General features: G+C 39.4%; 1 protein-coding gene across 3 annotated transcripts in view; it reads right to left on the bottom strand.

The window, feature by feature from the left end:
- lingo2 (leucine rich repeat and Ig domain containing 2) overlaps positions 1-16,974 on the bottom strand; it is a 164,721-nt gene that overhangs the window by 62,505 nt on the left and 85,242 nt on the right. For all 3 annotated transcript variants that reach the window (XM_044040790.1, XM_044040792.1, XM_044040791.1), the window contains one exon: positions 5,641-5,727. The gene's annotated coding sequence lies outside the window, so the exon portion shown is untranslated. The remainder of the gene's footprint in view (positions 1-5,640; positions 5,728-16,974) is intronic.

Here is a 16,974-nt window from a genome sequence, read left to right as displayed (position 1 = left end):
GGCCAACTAAGACGCCACATTCTTCCCCTCCAAGACTTAATTAGAAGCCTTGCATTTCTTGTATGGAAAACAACAGGAAAACAAGAAAAAAAAAACAGGGGAATAATGCCACAGGGAGATTACCCTTTGATTTCCCACACTGCACTCTGCTATTGCAGTGTGCAATAATTGTGGTCTGTAAGAGGACAAAGCCTTGAAAAGGAGCATGTAATAAACACCCAATTTCCACCCTCTTTTATCCACCTGTATCTTCAAAGGTTACCATTCCTTACATCTCCTTACAAAGCTTCAGTTCCTTTGTGCATATATCTGTTTGCATTTATAGAAGCGGTGCATGCGCTTGTCTCGTGTAAAGTCAGTCGCCGTGGAGGCTCAGTGCACAGCTGTATGTAAACAACATTCAAACACATATAAAACCAGGAATTAAAGGATATATATACATGTGAATATCAAAACTGCAAATGTCTGTTGAGGGATATAATGAAAACAGCACCTGTATGTAATGCTGCAATCAATGGACTGCAATCTTTTTCAAATATATGCAGTATGTATATATATACATATATATATAAATCAGATCTGCTCTATTCAGTCAGTGCACATGTAACTATAGGAAACATAATGTCTCGTGAACAAACCCAGTGTGCAGTGCTAATTACAAGTTAAATACATGTATAATTAAAGGTAAAGGCTCCACACACCATGTTCATGTTATTGTCATATGAAAAGTAAAAAAAAAAACAAAAAACATTTTACATAATAGATACCTAATCAAGAAAGATAATTATTTATGACTTACAGTGAAATGCATAATTTGTCCCGGCTGTATGTGATTTCCTTGTTCGTGTAGAATTCTAGATCGGGCTCATGTTGGTAATTCTAACTCAGGGTACAAAACCACATGTCCTCCCACTACCTCACGGACTTGGTGATATTGTGAATGACATTTAAGATCTCTCACTTGCTGTGTTTTTGTGAAAGATCTGAATGAGGCCCATCTGGTCCAAGTAGGCCACTGGGGATGATAGTGTGGCAGCATGTTAATACGCTCTGAGATGAGGGGGCCGCTGTGCTACAGAGACGATGATGATGGCGCTCTCAGTCACATTCACTCACTTAGCGAACCTTGTCTTCTCCTGATCATTCTTGACAGTAACAAAAGGGGTGAATATTCTCTAATCAAGGCCAGAAATTTTGATCACTCTTGACATGTTCCTAATCAGTCCATGATAGCATTCTGAGAATAGTGTCAGCGGATAATGGCGGGTTAGCCATACTAGACAATGAGAGATGACAAGTTTCCTTCAAAGGTTGCAATTTCACCCTCTGAGAGACGTGACACATGTTCTCACACAACATTAATTGACTAGATGGGACCTGGGGGTTCTTGTGATTACCTGAGGAAACTTGACAAAGGACCAAGAAAACAAAAAGAAGGATATTTTGGTGACCTTGATATTGAAGGTAAGTTGTAGTATTTGTTGTTCATATTTCAGCTTTGCTGCAGTTTAGCTTATGAATACTGCATGCGCTGCTACTTAGAATGCAAATCCACACAACAGCAATTAGTTGGCATTGCAGTTGGCAAAAGCTTGACGGAAAAATTATCAATCAATATACAGTACTTGCTGGCAATGTGAGTCTATTACTAAGAATAATGGTTCTTGTAGGCGGCACAGCGAGTGTAATAGACAAGATGAATGCAGTATGTTAATCATTCTCCTAAATGTGTTGTTCTAGAACTGAAGAAAGTGCACGTGTCTAGTAGACCAGCTGTCTATCCCATTATTTAGAAGAAAATGGTTTGATATCAAATCAGTAATCACATATATACTGTACTGTGCTGTGCTACTTTATGTCTGTCTCGTAGGCTTCTCTCCTCAATCCAGTCTTCTTACTGTTTGCTCCTTTTAAAACAGCAGCGAGGCTTTCCATCACAACGCGGCATGCTGTCAGAGCCTACCTCTTTCGGGGAGATTATTTTTTCCCTTTCATATCTGAAAGGGTGCAGCTAAATCTAATAACTATCTTCAGTTGATGTTTGGGAAAGTATGGAACTTCACTGGAGACAAAAAAACAACAACAACAAACAAAACCCACAAAACAAATCATGTCCTCCCTCCTTAAATGTCAACACCAGAGTCTGTAATCCCTCAGGTTAAACACTTTTTTCTTTTTTTTGCCTGAACCATAATTAAAAGCTCCGTCACATTTTTTTTTACCCTATGCAGACTCGTGTTTGGCAGGTGAGAATTTGGTGGTGTACCCTGCAAGCGTCTTTAAATGCAGTGTGCACTGACGACTGCCTACCTCCTTTCCCAGCTGAGAAAATGGGAGATGTGGAAGAAGCACACTTCATTTACTTTAAGGCCAGGTGGTGTGTTTATTTTATTTTATTTATTTTTTTTAATCTTTGATAATACAACTGAGCTTTTGCTAACAACACCCGGGGAAGCACTAATTAATCAGGTGTTGCATCTGAAATGCTTAGGTAAAAACAAAATACCGCATGTGGGATGCAACAAGGTTTGACTGATGCATGTTGAGTCAATTAATCACAGTCGGTCACCTGCGGGAATGTTCACAGGGGGACGAATGGATTGCATAATGAACACACATATTCAATCCTACACGAGAGCTGGCCCTTTTCTTAGCCACAGGCATCACAAAGACATTACAGTAACAGACTGGTACAGAATACATGAAACGTGTCAGCAACTAAATAACTAGCACTGTCAAAACCCTATTGATGTTTTTTGTTTTTTTTTTCCCTTAAGTGCAAAGTACCCCTTAAAGTAGGTGGTTATAAACATTACACCCAGCTGTTTCAGAGTTGAAACAGCCATTAACTGTTCACTATTAAGTCTCATTTCACTCAAGGTTTTTGCGTTTTTCCAACTGCCTAATTACTGTATGTGCACTTCACTCAGTATTAATGATGCGTATCAGATTTGAGATATTGTCAGTCTTGTTCTTATGGCTGTTTAAACATATTACCTATTAAAAAGATCCTAATTTCCCTTTCTGCAATTTCTGGCATCATTACCAGTATATTAAAGCTACAATTGCACGTGTAGGTTGGCGCACAAACATATGCAGCAGCCTGCTGTGGTATCTCACACAATGATACTCAGCTGTAATTCCATCACATTGTAAAACACAGATCTTCCACTAAATGTATACTCAGACTTTTTACATTATACAGACTACTTGATTTTCTTTGTATATTGTATAGCTAATGTGTGCATTCATGCATTTAATGAACTGTGATTTCCAAATGTCATTATTTATATTATATAGTGCATAATTGCTTCAACTGCTTCTCTATACATGTTTTGTCTTCCCTATGGCTGTTAAGTTATATGACTTGTTGCATCTTGTACAGAAACTTTGTTTTGCAGGGTAACTTGCAAAAAATGTCCAGTGCTGTCGAGTCTTTATGTCTCCATGATGCAACCTGCTGAAACTTTGGCTCAGTGGTTAATAACTTTAACTACAGCTTCCTTTGGAGTTTTGTTTTCTCCATTACTTTAATTGATCAGCGATATGGCAGTTTACATGGTGACTGAATTTACACGTGACTTTAGCAGCTGGATGATCAGCCTGTGCATCCAGATGTATGTGAGGTGGAAAACAAGCACGTCGGGCTTTGTCTCCAGAACACCTTCCCTGAAGAAACACGACATCTTGATTTAGATGCACAACACAATCCCGTGTTTGGTTGGCGTCTCCCATGAGGAGCGAGGAGATTAAGATTTAATGGTGATACCAAGGGAATGACACTATCTGTCTGCAGCCTCCCGTCTCTCCACATAACATCATCTGCGCTTTGTTTCTGCCACTTCCTTTCCAATAAATACAGACGCAGATTCACTTCCGCACACAGTGCTGCACTCATGTATACTGCATATGTGCATGATCGCCACGGATTATTGCACACTGCAAAATTGGACACATAAACATGAGATACGATATGAGATTTGATCTGGCAGATAAGGTCTCGACTTGCAAAGTGATGATTGTCAACTGGATCTTCTTCTTTGTTGCGTGAATACTTGATTTGGCGTAGGCAAAGATGGATCTGCACGCGACATGCTTGGCAAAAGAAGCACGCCCGAAGGGGATACACTGTTCCACACACTTAAAGAGTGCAATGTGCAGTGCATATGTTATCAAGGCAGTTTTAATTAGATAAAATGGGACAAATGAGAATGGCATCCATTGCCCGTCAAGCGCATGTTGCCAGCATCTTAAGACATCCTTTGCCAGTATATACATTTAAAATGAATTAGTATGAGTATTTTATAACTCTGTCTTAGTAACAATTCCATCTAGGAGACACAGTAGAATATTAAAACACTGCATTGATTCCATACATCTGGATAGCCCAACCAAAATCTTATCCCTAACTTCAACACCTGAACCTAAAACCACAATTCCCATCTTCCCTCTTATTGTCATGATCCCTGGGTTGCTCCAGATGCTTTTTGCGGAACATTTATTTGATTTCACCTGTGTCTTATGAGTTTCACCTGTGTATTTACTCTCCGTGCCTTTTGGTCACTGTTACCGTAAAGCACCATTTTTTTCAGCACCTTGTTTTTAGGGTACTTTTCTGTTCATGTTTTATTTAAAAACCAGAACAAAACACAACATTCTGTCTTCTATTTTGCCAATTGTGTGATTAGTTTGTTTTGTTGAAGGCTATTTTTGATCATTTCCATTCCTGCATGTGGGTCCTCTACCTTGTATAACACTAATGTATGAAACTAATCTCAAACAGGACCTCACAAATTAGGTTCTGCCTTTAAGACCACTAGTCTTCATGGGCACCAAAACCTGATTCATTAGGACCACTGATACGTTTCTCTATGACAATGTATGATATGCAATACAAGGATGGCTATGCATTAACTTCCCATATAAACAAATACAACAACTAATCCCATTGTTATCTCGGGGAGTATAATAATGCCATTGCATTATTTCAAGAGATGTCCTATGGGTCATATTGTGTAAGGACAAATCAGGACCACTGATGCTTAAAAAGCCAGTGTTTATACAGGCAAAGGTCCCAAGGAGGTAACAAAAACCGAGTATCCACGCACACTAGCATTTATTTAAGAGCACTTTAATAATATTCAGCTGCAGCCACCTTCCCTAATTCCATATCCTAATGTTGTAAAAGGTTGTAAAATAAAATGCTTTACTTTCTTCTTCCATTTAACACCGAGATCTCATCCCTTGATATGGTGATTGTACATGGGGCTTGGAGATCTTTGGATTTTGGATGAAAGTGGAGTGAAAATTAACTTAACACTTTACACTACAGTGAATTCCATTATAGTTATTAGGTTGTGACGTGCTTGTGAGGAGTTTTTGATTGGATGCTATGATTTAATTTTAGGGCCTCACTTTCATGCAGTGTTCACAGATAAGGAATGGGACATTAAACTTCAAGAAGGCTACAAGTAGTGGGCAACATATTTTGTCATCTTGACCTAACAAAGACAACACATTGGGTCATAAATTGTACACTCTCTTCCAAAAAAGAGAATAAAGAGATATGTAATTTTCCAAAATGAACCCATAAGTCCTTGAGGAAAAACCACTAGGGCACTGTAAATGCCTGCTGCTTACCACTTTGAGAAGCAATCATCCCCTCAGCCATGGCCTATTCTTTCCTCTCTTCTTTTGCTGTGGTCGTTCCTATTTGCGGTCTTTTATCTATAGGGGTAGAGTGGAGGGAAGAGGCAGAAATTAAAAGAAAATTACAGGTAAGCTCACAAGCTACAAGGAGGATCAATACACAAAGATCACAATTTCAACCCAGTGCTTAGAAATTGAATGGGCATAGCAGAGACATGTCATTAATGGTACAAAGAGTATGTGGAAGCGCCGCTGTATACTGCTATCCACACTGAGCAAACTCCCCTTATATAAAACATACAGCAGGTTTTCCATTTTCTTTGGAACTCACAGTTTCACCAGTTCACGATTGACATTTTTTTAAAACACAGAATTTCCAGATCCTGTTCGAGACCCTAGCAATATGTGTGACCCACACAGTCGCACACTGTCTCACACACTGTCGCCATTTCTTTCTGTACCTTAATGAGTTCCCTTATCTCGACTGCAGTGGGAAAGACAGAGGATGGTAATTATGCAAAAGGCGTGCCTGAGGTGGTAATGCTATGACGAGAAAGAGGGAAAGTAGAGAAAGAAGAAGAAGAGAGATGTCTCCTCTAGTCCAAAGGCTGAGAGATTATAAGAAAGTCTGACTCAGGACACTCTTGTTAAAACCATTCTTGACACCCGGCACTATTAATATGCCATTAAGAGTTCAAGGACAATAGCCGTCCTGGTTTTTGATCATTTATCCATTGGATCCCCTCGTTAAGCCTGTACCCAGTTCCTAACTGTGGACACAGAATACTGATGGGCCGCGAAAGGGTGATTTCACTGACTTCATTATAACCCCCACCCCCCCACCCCCGTCCCTCGTCCCTGATATTTTGCAATTGAGCCAAATGTGTTTGACATTCCCTGTTGACAAATGAATAACTTGTTCTTGATGCAAGGCTCTCAGTAATATTTATTTGACAATATTAGACATTAATCATGACCCATATTGTCAGGGTTGTTTAGTAATGGTATAAGACAGTGGCAGCTACAGGACGAGGTATCTTGGTGCAGTCTCAAGGACCCGATAATGTGAGACTGCTTGCTTACATTATATTTTGAATGATTCACTGTTCTTTTGCATTCTGTACAGTTTCAATACTGACACGGTGAATAGTGTAGTAACCCTTCAGTACATCACTGCAATCAATGTGGTGAAAAAAACCTCTCACCAATCCCCAGTCTGGACGGACAGTCTTGATTCGTATAAGGACACATTTGCATGCCATTTGCCAGCTGGATTTAAGATGCACACCAATCAAGACAATAGTGTCTGTCCTTAATTATGTGTCCATTAAGTGTCTTAATATGCGAGAACACCTGGATGCTGTAATAGACATCAGAGCTTCATCAGCGTTTGTTCTTAACTACCACAGCCCAAAACCAGATAATTGGTGCTTTACCCCATAATATGGAAAGTGGCGAGGGACAGAAATGAGATGTATTTTTTTCTTCTTCTTCCTATTACACTGATCAGTTGAAAGTGATAGGGTTAGCACCAGAAGTCAATTCTTGTGCAGCAAAAACAAGCTCTTGCAATAACTGCATGTGTATGGTCTCGCAGGTCACAAGTGTTCAGAAAGATGCCCAGTTTGAAAATACTACACTATCATCATCGGCATCATTGGTTTCTATACATACTCCTTAGAGTTATTTGAGACAATCATGTGATTTTTAATGTGTTTTATTTTACTGTAAAAAAAAAGAAAAAGAAAAAAATATTTAATTACCATATTAACTCATCCTTCTGATCCAAATGTTCCTTTCAAAGTCCCAAATACACGGCTAATAAAGCAGAACCAATGACTTTGCACAGCTGGGCATCTTTTGCATGTTGCTTCCGATCTTAAGCTTTTGATTGCTTGTAAATACATGCCTGATTTATACTTCTTTACAGTGTAAAAGCCATTGGGCCTGATGACAACAAAGCAATTAATCAAATTATGCTGCCAATTAAGAACTTGGTCTGCTCCAGTAAGGGTAGGAAAACAATCAGAGGATTGACGAGTGTTTCCCTCTCGGCAGTTAATGTGATAAATCACATCCATCCCTCCCACACACACTATCTGTTTCACATGCTACCATTTAAACGTTACACAAAGTTGTTGGTCCACTGGCCTCTTTACGTAGGTTTTTTTTTCATTCATTGTGTAAGCGCTCGGGAACTTCACACAATCACACGAGGTGTTGATAATATTATATAGTTTTGTTTTTCTTCCAACAATGAGAGCCCAGTTGCCATGGTGACCAGCAAAGAAAATCCTTCTGAGAGAATATGTATATGTTGAACACACTACAGTATAGGTAAAAAATGAAGATGTATTTATACCATGGAGGAAGAATGCACAGTGGACTGTATTTATATTACTATCATGTCATTTAACATTGGTTAACTTCAATGTGACATTAGAGACTCTGAGGAATCAAACAAGTATAAACCTTTACCTTTACACCGTTGATCCATGACGTCAATTTAAGCTTCCCCAGCTCACTGTTCCTTATGCAATATGCAATACATGCAAATGCTCGTAGACAATATCAAACTAATTATAAACAAAACATTCAACAACCAACACTCATCTCTTAGTATTGGAGCCTTGCATTGTTGTTTCCTCTAAAATTACTGACATGGGTCATTGTTTGGGGATGACAATGTACACGATGGAACAATATGGAATATGGTATTTAAATATTCCTAATATTAATTCAACCATTTTACTGGGTATTAAAAATTGGTCTAACATGTTATGAGTTTCTGGGAGGCTACTGTTCATAAAATCTTTGTAACAATGACTCCAGTAAAACCTAGAGAATTAATTTTAAACTCTGAGACAATCTCCTAATCTTAATTACATAGTTGCTGACAAAAGGTAACTCTTAATGTGGTGGTTAATACAGTTACCGCATGATTACACAGGACTTTTATGCCTGCTGCTGCTGCTGCTGTTGCTGCTGCTGCTGCTGACGTCATTGCACTATTTCAAGAGGTGTCCTACAGGTCATACTGTGTAAGGACAAATCCACTGTCTGGTTATTTATGATGGTGGACCTCTTCACTTCAATCTGTGATGTATGGGTTGAAGGATTTGGGATTTTTAGAGGACAGTTATTCTGGAACTCACGTCAAAAGTTGCACTCAAACTCCACCAGCAAGCACAAATTGAAATGGAGATACATCTTAAAGGCCACATAGACCGGAAGCTCCAATTAACGCTGCGTTTGTGTGTGTATCTGCGTCATTATCTCGTTTATGAAACCCTAAAGTTTCAAAACAACAGTTCAGCCACTGGTGAGAAAATAGTGTTGTATTGTTTTCCTGGGCTCTGCGAAGCGGATCGGCACTTAATTTGATGTCATCATCAGAAATCCTCACCACTCCTCTCACCACCGTAGCGCCTCCTGGTGCGGGCACTAGTCCGGGCACATCCGGTTGCGTACATTCAACCGCAGAAGAAGAAGAACTACTCTCGTTGTAGCTGCTGAGATGCAGAACATCCACCGTGCCAGAGGGGGAGCTGTGTATCTGAGAGCTGGCCTATCTATTACGTCACTTCCAGGTACTTGGCCAATCACAGGACAGTAGGAAAGCTCTCGTTGGCTGGCCAATCACAACACAGTCCACATTCTGGGGGTGTGATTTTGGTCTGAAACAGCGTGGCTGACGAGAGCGTCAGTGAGGAGATATTTTGATCGGCTCGTTTGCAGCGATTAGGAGGTTTTTAACCATGAAAACAAGTTAATATATGTAAGTAGACCTCCATAACTAACATATATGTGTGATACAAGCATTCTATGTCGCCTTTAAGTCGCTGCTGACTTGAATCTGCGCTGCACAGCATGACTACCTCTATTTGGGAAATAAGAAAGTGCTCTTTCAGCATTCAAGAAAGGCTAATAAATTCATATATAAAAGAGGACTCCTAAACACTGAAGCAACATCATTTTTCTGCTTCATCAACAACAAATGATTGACAGACCAATGAAACCAATGTACTAAAAGGTCTACTTCCATATAGATCCCTACTCGCATGATCGAGAGCAGCACTTTCAGTAATGTAAGGTAATGGGGAAATGTACTGTATATTGCAATCAATATTGTTATGATAACAAATAGAAGGAAAAGGCTGGATGGATATTTGTTACCAGCACATTACACAGCAGTACACAGTATTTACATGCATATGTGTGGGTGTTCACATACTCAGCTATTGACTTTCTCATTTACTATCACGTAAATCTGCCTGTTTTATTTTATTCTATAGATTTGTATTCATTGAAAATAACGGTTGTGTTTGAGTATTTTGTTTTCAGTAGTGTTGATTTTGACAGTCAGCTCCTTGGGGGTCTTTGCATCAAGTGGAGCCATTTTGACTGACCTTGGCTCCGGGGTCTTCAGCTTTGACTCCTTAGAGAAAGAGGAGGAGCCGACTGGCTGTGTTTTTAGTCGAGGAAACCGCACCGACGCATGCTGCCTATCTCTTCCTCTTAGTTGGCCCAGTGGCCCATATCGTCGCCTTAATGAAATGTGGCAACACATGTAGCATGTCCGCTTTGATTAAACGGGAAAGCGCTGCCATCTCCTGCACCCCCCGGTGGCATTGTGCAATTTTTGAAAAGGTTGTTTTAAAATGGTAAAAAAAAGAAGAAAGAGAGCAATGGTTTGTAAATACTATGGTTATTACCAAAATATAGCCTAACATTAACGGATAGACACAATGAATAACTCCTCTACCTGATACTGTCACCGCAGGTGGCCACATACAATTCCTGCATCTATAAATTTTACAATTAAGGGAAAAGCGGTATTATGAATTATGCTTTAAAATGTGATATTGCACATAACTAATCCTACTACTAAAATGGTAGTTAAATTGTCACCTCTGATTCATATAAAACTTTTATTTTTTCATAGACACCTTATTGGTTTAAGTATAAAATACAAATGTCAGATCATTGTATGAATGTTCATTTATGCCTGCAATATTATTATACACTGATTGTGTTAAGGTATGTTTCCGTTTCTTTTAGAAATGACACATTTTAACAGTCATTTGTAAATGTTTGTCAAAATGAATATGAATTGCATTTAATTTGGGTCTTTTCTTTTTCATTACTCTTCAGTGCTCATTAAAGCAGCAACTTGGCAGCCAGTGAAGTGGCATCTTTCTCACAGAAAGGGCTACATTTAGTTTGAAAATTACCTGTATATAAATTGTGAAGGAGAGACCAAAACTAGGTCGCAGTGCACCCTGTTCATCAGGAGACATTGGAGGCACCTGTGAGGTGTTATCTCAGCCGTGAGCTGATGATAATCAGCTGGGCTATATAGGGAGGACGCTTGTGCTGGTTAGCGCAGTGGCTTGGGTGCCACAGAGGGGTCAACATCATCAGTTGCTTTTGTAATTTATGTGGGAACAAGAAGTGTCTTTTTAAAACCATTGTGTTACACCTTGTTTTTAGTGATTATCACTTCTTATTTCGGGTCCTTTTTTTATGTTTTTTACCTCCTAGATTTAGATTTAGTGGGTGTAAACCAAGGCTTATAATTTTCCTTTTTGTCGAAATGTCTGCTTTACTTTCTACGTGCAAATGGCACACGTTTGCGCTGCCATGGTGCTGCAATCAGAACAATTATCTACAGCTACAATTATCTGTTTAGTTTTAGATGCACAAAACTATGTAGATATATCACAATACTGTGCTCTCAGACTATAATCTATGGTTATTGTTGGTCCAAAGTGCAACTGGTTTTTCACTGCCTCAAGATGGCAATGTGTCTGACTTCATTTCCATTTAACAACAAGATGGCTGCATATGGCTGCAAGTGCATTTGCTGTTTACACAAAGTTGTGGCTGAAACTTGACTGAAGACACACGAGTTGTGCTTGTTACTGTATGATAAAACACCGTACAAGTTAAGTGTGAACTGTGCAGCTGACATGTGAAACAGAAAATAAACACAAAAACACGACAGAGTTATGATAATTAAGCTGCCATACTAGAGCTTTCACAGGCATTGCTATTCCAGTATGTAATGATGTGTTCTGTGTTTTTGTCCCATTTCCCTGTGCTTATTATGGTGCATAATGTGCTACATTTCTGACACTGCATCATATGTTGATTACTTAGCTGACTATTGATCTTAGTGTGCTTGCTTTCTGTGCCCCCTGGGCATTATATAGTCGTGTAGGACTCCAAGCAGCACTAATTCGAAGTGAACAGATGGTAGATTTTGGATGTAAGGTATGACAATGTATGCATACAAAAAAAAAGAGTGTTAATTTAAATTCAAATGAAAGCAGCAACAGCTCTAACAGACAGGGGATCAAATAGCCATTATTTTTGAAGATGATCTCCTCAAGAGCAAAACAATAGCATGTGTTGTACTGCTATCTTCTAACTAAGCTATACATAACAGCCGAGACACTTCCACACCAAGCCCTCTACATTTTCTCCACCATCAGACTTACAGTATACTCCTGAGCAATTGCCATCAAGTGAGCATTTTCTTCATCTTAACCACAGTTTGTAAAATGAAACATGTATTTCCAATGTCTGTGCCTCTCACCCACATATGTACCTTTTCAATGGTAAAATGATGTAGGGCGTAAATTAGTGTGGGATAAATATGGCCTTTTATGAAGTACAGATCATCATTCGACACCATCCAACTGACAGTTTTGTCAGGTGCAGCCATAATGCTCTCACTGCCTCTCCTTGAGCTATACGCAGTGGTGACTATGAAATATGGACAGCCGCAAATTGAGATTCATCAGGCACGCCTGCCTTGCTCACTGAAATCTATATTCAATTTTGGGGTATCTGTCATGGCGGTGGCAGGCTAAGGCATGCTGGGATTGAGAATCACTTAAGTGTCCTGAAATTGTACGTCGTGGCAGAAAGCTCTGTGCGCTGCTGCTGCTGCTGCTGCTGCTGCCTGACATGTTGTTTGTTTCTTTCTTTATTTCTTTCTTTCCCGGTATGCACAAGCATATTCATATGCAAAGACATCTTAAGGCACGCCAATATGTGTCCGTTACAGATCTAATTAAAATCTGTATTCACAGAAACATTCTTGTACACCTGCACTTTCTAACCTAATGACAAAGTACGTCAATACCCTTCATTATTCAGCGCATCCTTGTGTGGTTGTTAGATTTAAGAGACTTTGCTACCAAGGCGAGTTTCTAAACCCCAATCAATGTAGGAGTTAGCTACATTGTTAATAATCAAGTGGGAATCAGGAGGTAGGAGGTAAGCTCAAGTAGCTATAGTGTTACTGCATAAGAGATATTCATGAAGGCCATAGGTTGAGTAGCTGCTAAACCTTTAGACAGCTTTCCCTACTGGAATTACAGAAATTAACAAGTTCTTTATTTTGTCACACATATATCTTTTAGGGAATCTATCACATGTGAGAGAATACATGGACACCGCTGCAGAGGAGAGAGCATGAAGTTCTTGGTCCTATATGGTAATAGTCAAACTCAATTGACATGTTCTTTATGCTCATAAGAGTTTATGATTAAGAGGAAGGAAGTGGCTTACTATCTACAGAGGAATGGAACATAAAGGTCAAGGTTTGATCTGCTTCCTGCAGAGTGGGACCAAGTATTCTCAGACTGACAAATCTGTAAGTGGCCATGGAAGAACAGCTCTGTCTTCAACCAGAATGCAGACATGAGATTAAACCTCCCGGCTTTTTTCATCTAAGGATCACCTGGCTCCCTATAATTCAAAGTCCTCGTTGTCATGATTTAGTAAATCTGAAAGGCTTTTGTGCTCGTCTGACCGCAGGTGCTTGATCGAAATACATCAAATCCAACCTTTGCCGTCAAACGGCCATGTTACTGCCCTGATGTTGGCTGCAGATTCTAAGATGGTTTAAGATGGTATACAATAGTTTCAAACTTTTAACGTCAGATGTACACCAATACTACGTATTATGGCATCCAAGCTATTTGAAATAATATCACATGCAGGGTTATGTCTGGTGAGGCAATTCAGTGACTGAGGCCACCCGCCTGTTGTTGTTTAAATGTGAAATGGCTCCCATCTTTAAGACTTGTCATCAGTCTGTCACTAGCAACAGAGAATGCATAATGGCAGCGGTAAAGCTCTTTATTAGTCCATGGTGAACAATGAGCCATGTCAGCAGATAGAGTGAGAACCCCCTCCTCATCCCCAAAGTGACAATCAAGATGGATGCTTTATTTGGTTTATATGAACACAGCAGTAGGAAGGAATTGCTTTCGCCCCTATTTGTTTTTTATTATTATTCATTTACATTTCCATCCACATACGTGAACTTGTGGGTCAAACAGTCAACAGACAAGTATAGAAATGACAGATATTCAACAAATATTTGTTGAATATCTCAACAACAGCTTATTTTGCAATAGGACAACTGTGGTTGCCACGTTTTTATCAGTGTCAGAAAATGTCATGCCACATTCAATCTCAGAAAGACACCTTGCACACTCTCACCCATCACTCCATCTGATCCGTCTGATCACAGAAATACAGAGGGGGTGGCGAGGGATTCCAATTCTAAAGATTGATGTAACATCAAGTAAAATATCTACAAATTATAAATATAATTATGTTGCCGCAACATAATAACAGGACATCTCCTTTCTGAGCCTAAAAAGGCATTTAAAGCTTCTTTTGCATACAGTTGGAACTTAATGTGCTCCTGTTCCATTCCTAAATACTTTAAAATGGCTCCATTTCTTGGTTTAGGAATGAGCACGCCTTTTATTATTACCACAATGCTTCTATTAATTATATGAGCAACATGATGTCATTTAATCTGCCTGCCCAGGTTTCCTTTTGAATATTTAAACGGTATACTTGAACGTTATGTGCCAAGACTTGCATCCATAATCCCCAGTAACCCCAGCTGAAACACATTTAAAATTCAATATGTAAAAGTGATAGGCTATATCATTGTTTTGTTATTTGTAATTAAGGTCCTGTACCTAAATGAAATAATCCTCAGTGGCATTAGTGTTATGTTTCATGTCAATGGAGATGGTGAAAAGGTCCTATGGTGAATTTATGAAGGTTACTATGGCGTTGTGTGTCAAAGATAATCAGATCACCCACTTACAATCTTTGGAGAGATCACTCTTGACTGGCGAGCTTGTTAAGGCATGGGGGAGGTCAAAGAAGGGGATGATGAGAACAGTGTGACTCAAAGAAGCTTCATTTCTCCATTCAGTGCTCTTCTGAGAGATTGAGTTACAAGGGGGGTATATTGCTGTCTCCCAGAGCGACACTGTTCACACATCTGGCTGAAAATACCTCCCTTTTAAAAACAAAACAAGGTCATGCCAGCGTTGTCTACAAGAACCAAACATACAACCTCACATATAAATATGATATACCAGGAGTGTGTGTTTTTATATACAACTGTCTGGATTTTATGTCTTGTTCTGCCTGTAATAGAGACAAATGCAGAGAAGAAGGTGTGAAGAGAAACTGTTCATGTCTGCAGGACAAAGTTATCTCATGGCAGTAGATTAAATCTGAGAGGAGGAAAAAAAACAAACTACCTCTGTGTTTTCATTAGCCTGCATTAAATAAGACATTTAAATGGTTTCCTCTGTTATCAACACACTAATGGAGAATCAGTAACAGTGAAATTTAAGTACTTGATGTGACTGGCTCGTCTCTACAAATACATTTAGGCAAGACTATGTGTACATTACAAGTTAATCTTATCAGCCACTTGAGTATAAAGTAAAAACTAAATTGGAAAATATTTCCCAAAAAGGAAGAACGACACATTTCCATCTCCAAAAAAAACCCTCGACTCTATTTGCTTTTAAAGAAATACAGTTTAGGATTTTCAAGTAAGAAGAAAGTTATTTATTGATGACCAGCTGCTTTCCCCCAAATGCTCTCAGACATCCAATTTCATAAGAGAATGAACACAAGGATTCATACATCTTTCTGCCGTTACCTCTGATTATTTTACAAGCTAACTGATACTTACGACTCCCGTGTGACGATGAAGACACTGGTGTGTGGAGATGCTAATTAAAAATGCTACGTTAGTTTTTATGAGAGGTATGTTAAATCTTTCCCTTTTTTTTTGCATGACCTGAATGACTCAAGTTTGCACTTTGCAAAGTCATCTGCATTTACCATAATAGTATTTAATTCATACGCAAACAGTAGGAAAAATTAAGGTAGATTAGCCGTTCAATGGGAAATATGTGTTGCACTGTGTGTGCAGTTGAGTCCTAACGCTATTGTCACACAAATGTCCTCAGACGACAAAAAGTCACACAAGCCAGTGTATCGGTTAACCAGCACAGAACATGGCAAATTAAGTCATAATTGGTCTCTGAAATGTTAATGCATCCTTGGGTCACATTGTGTTACACCAATAAAAAGTGCCTGGAGGATCTGTAAGTGTTAATGGCGCAAACATGTAGCTGTGCTGTACTTCTAATCTGGTCAAGACCACCACAGGTGATTGTGGGGAAGAAGTTTTCAGATTAATATTAATTCAATCTGCAACTGTTCTGTCTGAAAATTCAAGAGTGCAACATAAACAATTAAAATCCTATTCTCCTGCACTTAACTGAGATGTGAACATGCATGAAAGCAAATGACTTGGGAAGAGGAGTTTATGTGTTCACCACTTTGCCAGGAGTCAGGCAGCTGGTGAATTGGCTCAGCATTATCCTAAGCAATAACAGCAGTAATGTCAGTCTGGATCTCTATATAGATAATATACAATGTAATCACAGACAAATAAGAGTCACTTAGCAGGTGCAATCCATGTGCAGCTCTGTCGTGCGTCTTTGTGGCAGCAGTGCAGACATGAAATGACTTTGCAGAGTGAACATTTAACGAGCACGGTTGGACCACTTGCTCTATGAAAAGGAAAAAAATGCACGGCGTACTAAGGCTTGTAGGGAAACTTTGAATCCAGAGCATATGTAGTTTTCTGCTACAAGCGGAGTTCACACCCTGCTCATGGATCAAACATTGTTTTGCTGTTCACAAACTCCTAACAGAGACGACGATGCAGCAGCAGCAGCAGCAGCAGCAGCAGCAGCAGCAGAAATCCGTGTTTTTATTTCTCCAGAAATGTTCTAACGATGTCGGAGACAGCTCAGCCACCCATCACCACTTGCTCAGGAGATTGTACACATGCAGTATAGCAACTGCCCACCACATCACTATTCTGACATCTGTCAATACACATCAACTCCATTACCACACTGCATTCCAAGACTGTTTTCGACTCTGACTCACGTTGTTTGTACCATTCCA

The sequence above is a fragment of the Solea senegalensis genome, linkage group LG12 (assembly GCF_019176455.1).
Source record: "Solea senegalensis isolate Sse05_10M linkage group LG12, IFAPA_SoseM_1, whole genome shotgun sequence".
Taxonomy (NCBI): domain Eukaryota; kingdom Metazoa; phylum Chordata; class Actinopteri; order Pleuronectiformes; family Soleidae; genus Solea; species Solea senegalensis.
The sequence above is the reverse complement of the archived record's forward strand: the minus strand, read 5'-3'. Positions and strand labels throughout refer to the sequence as shown.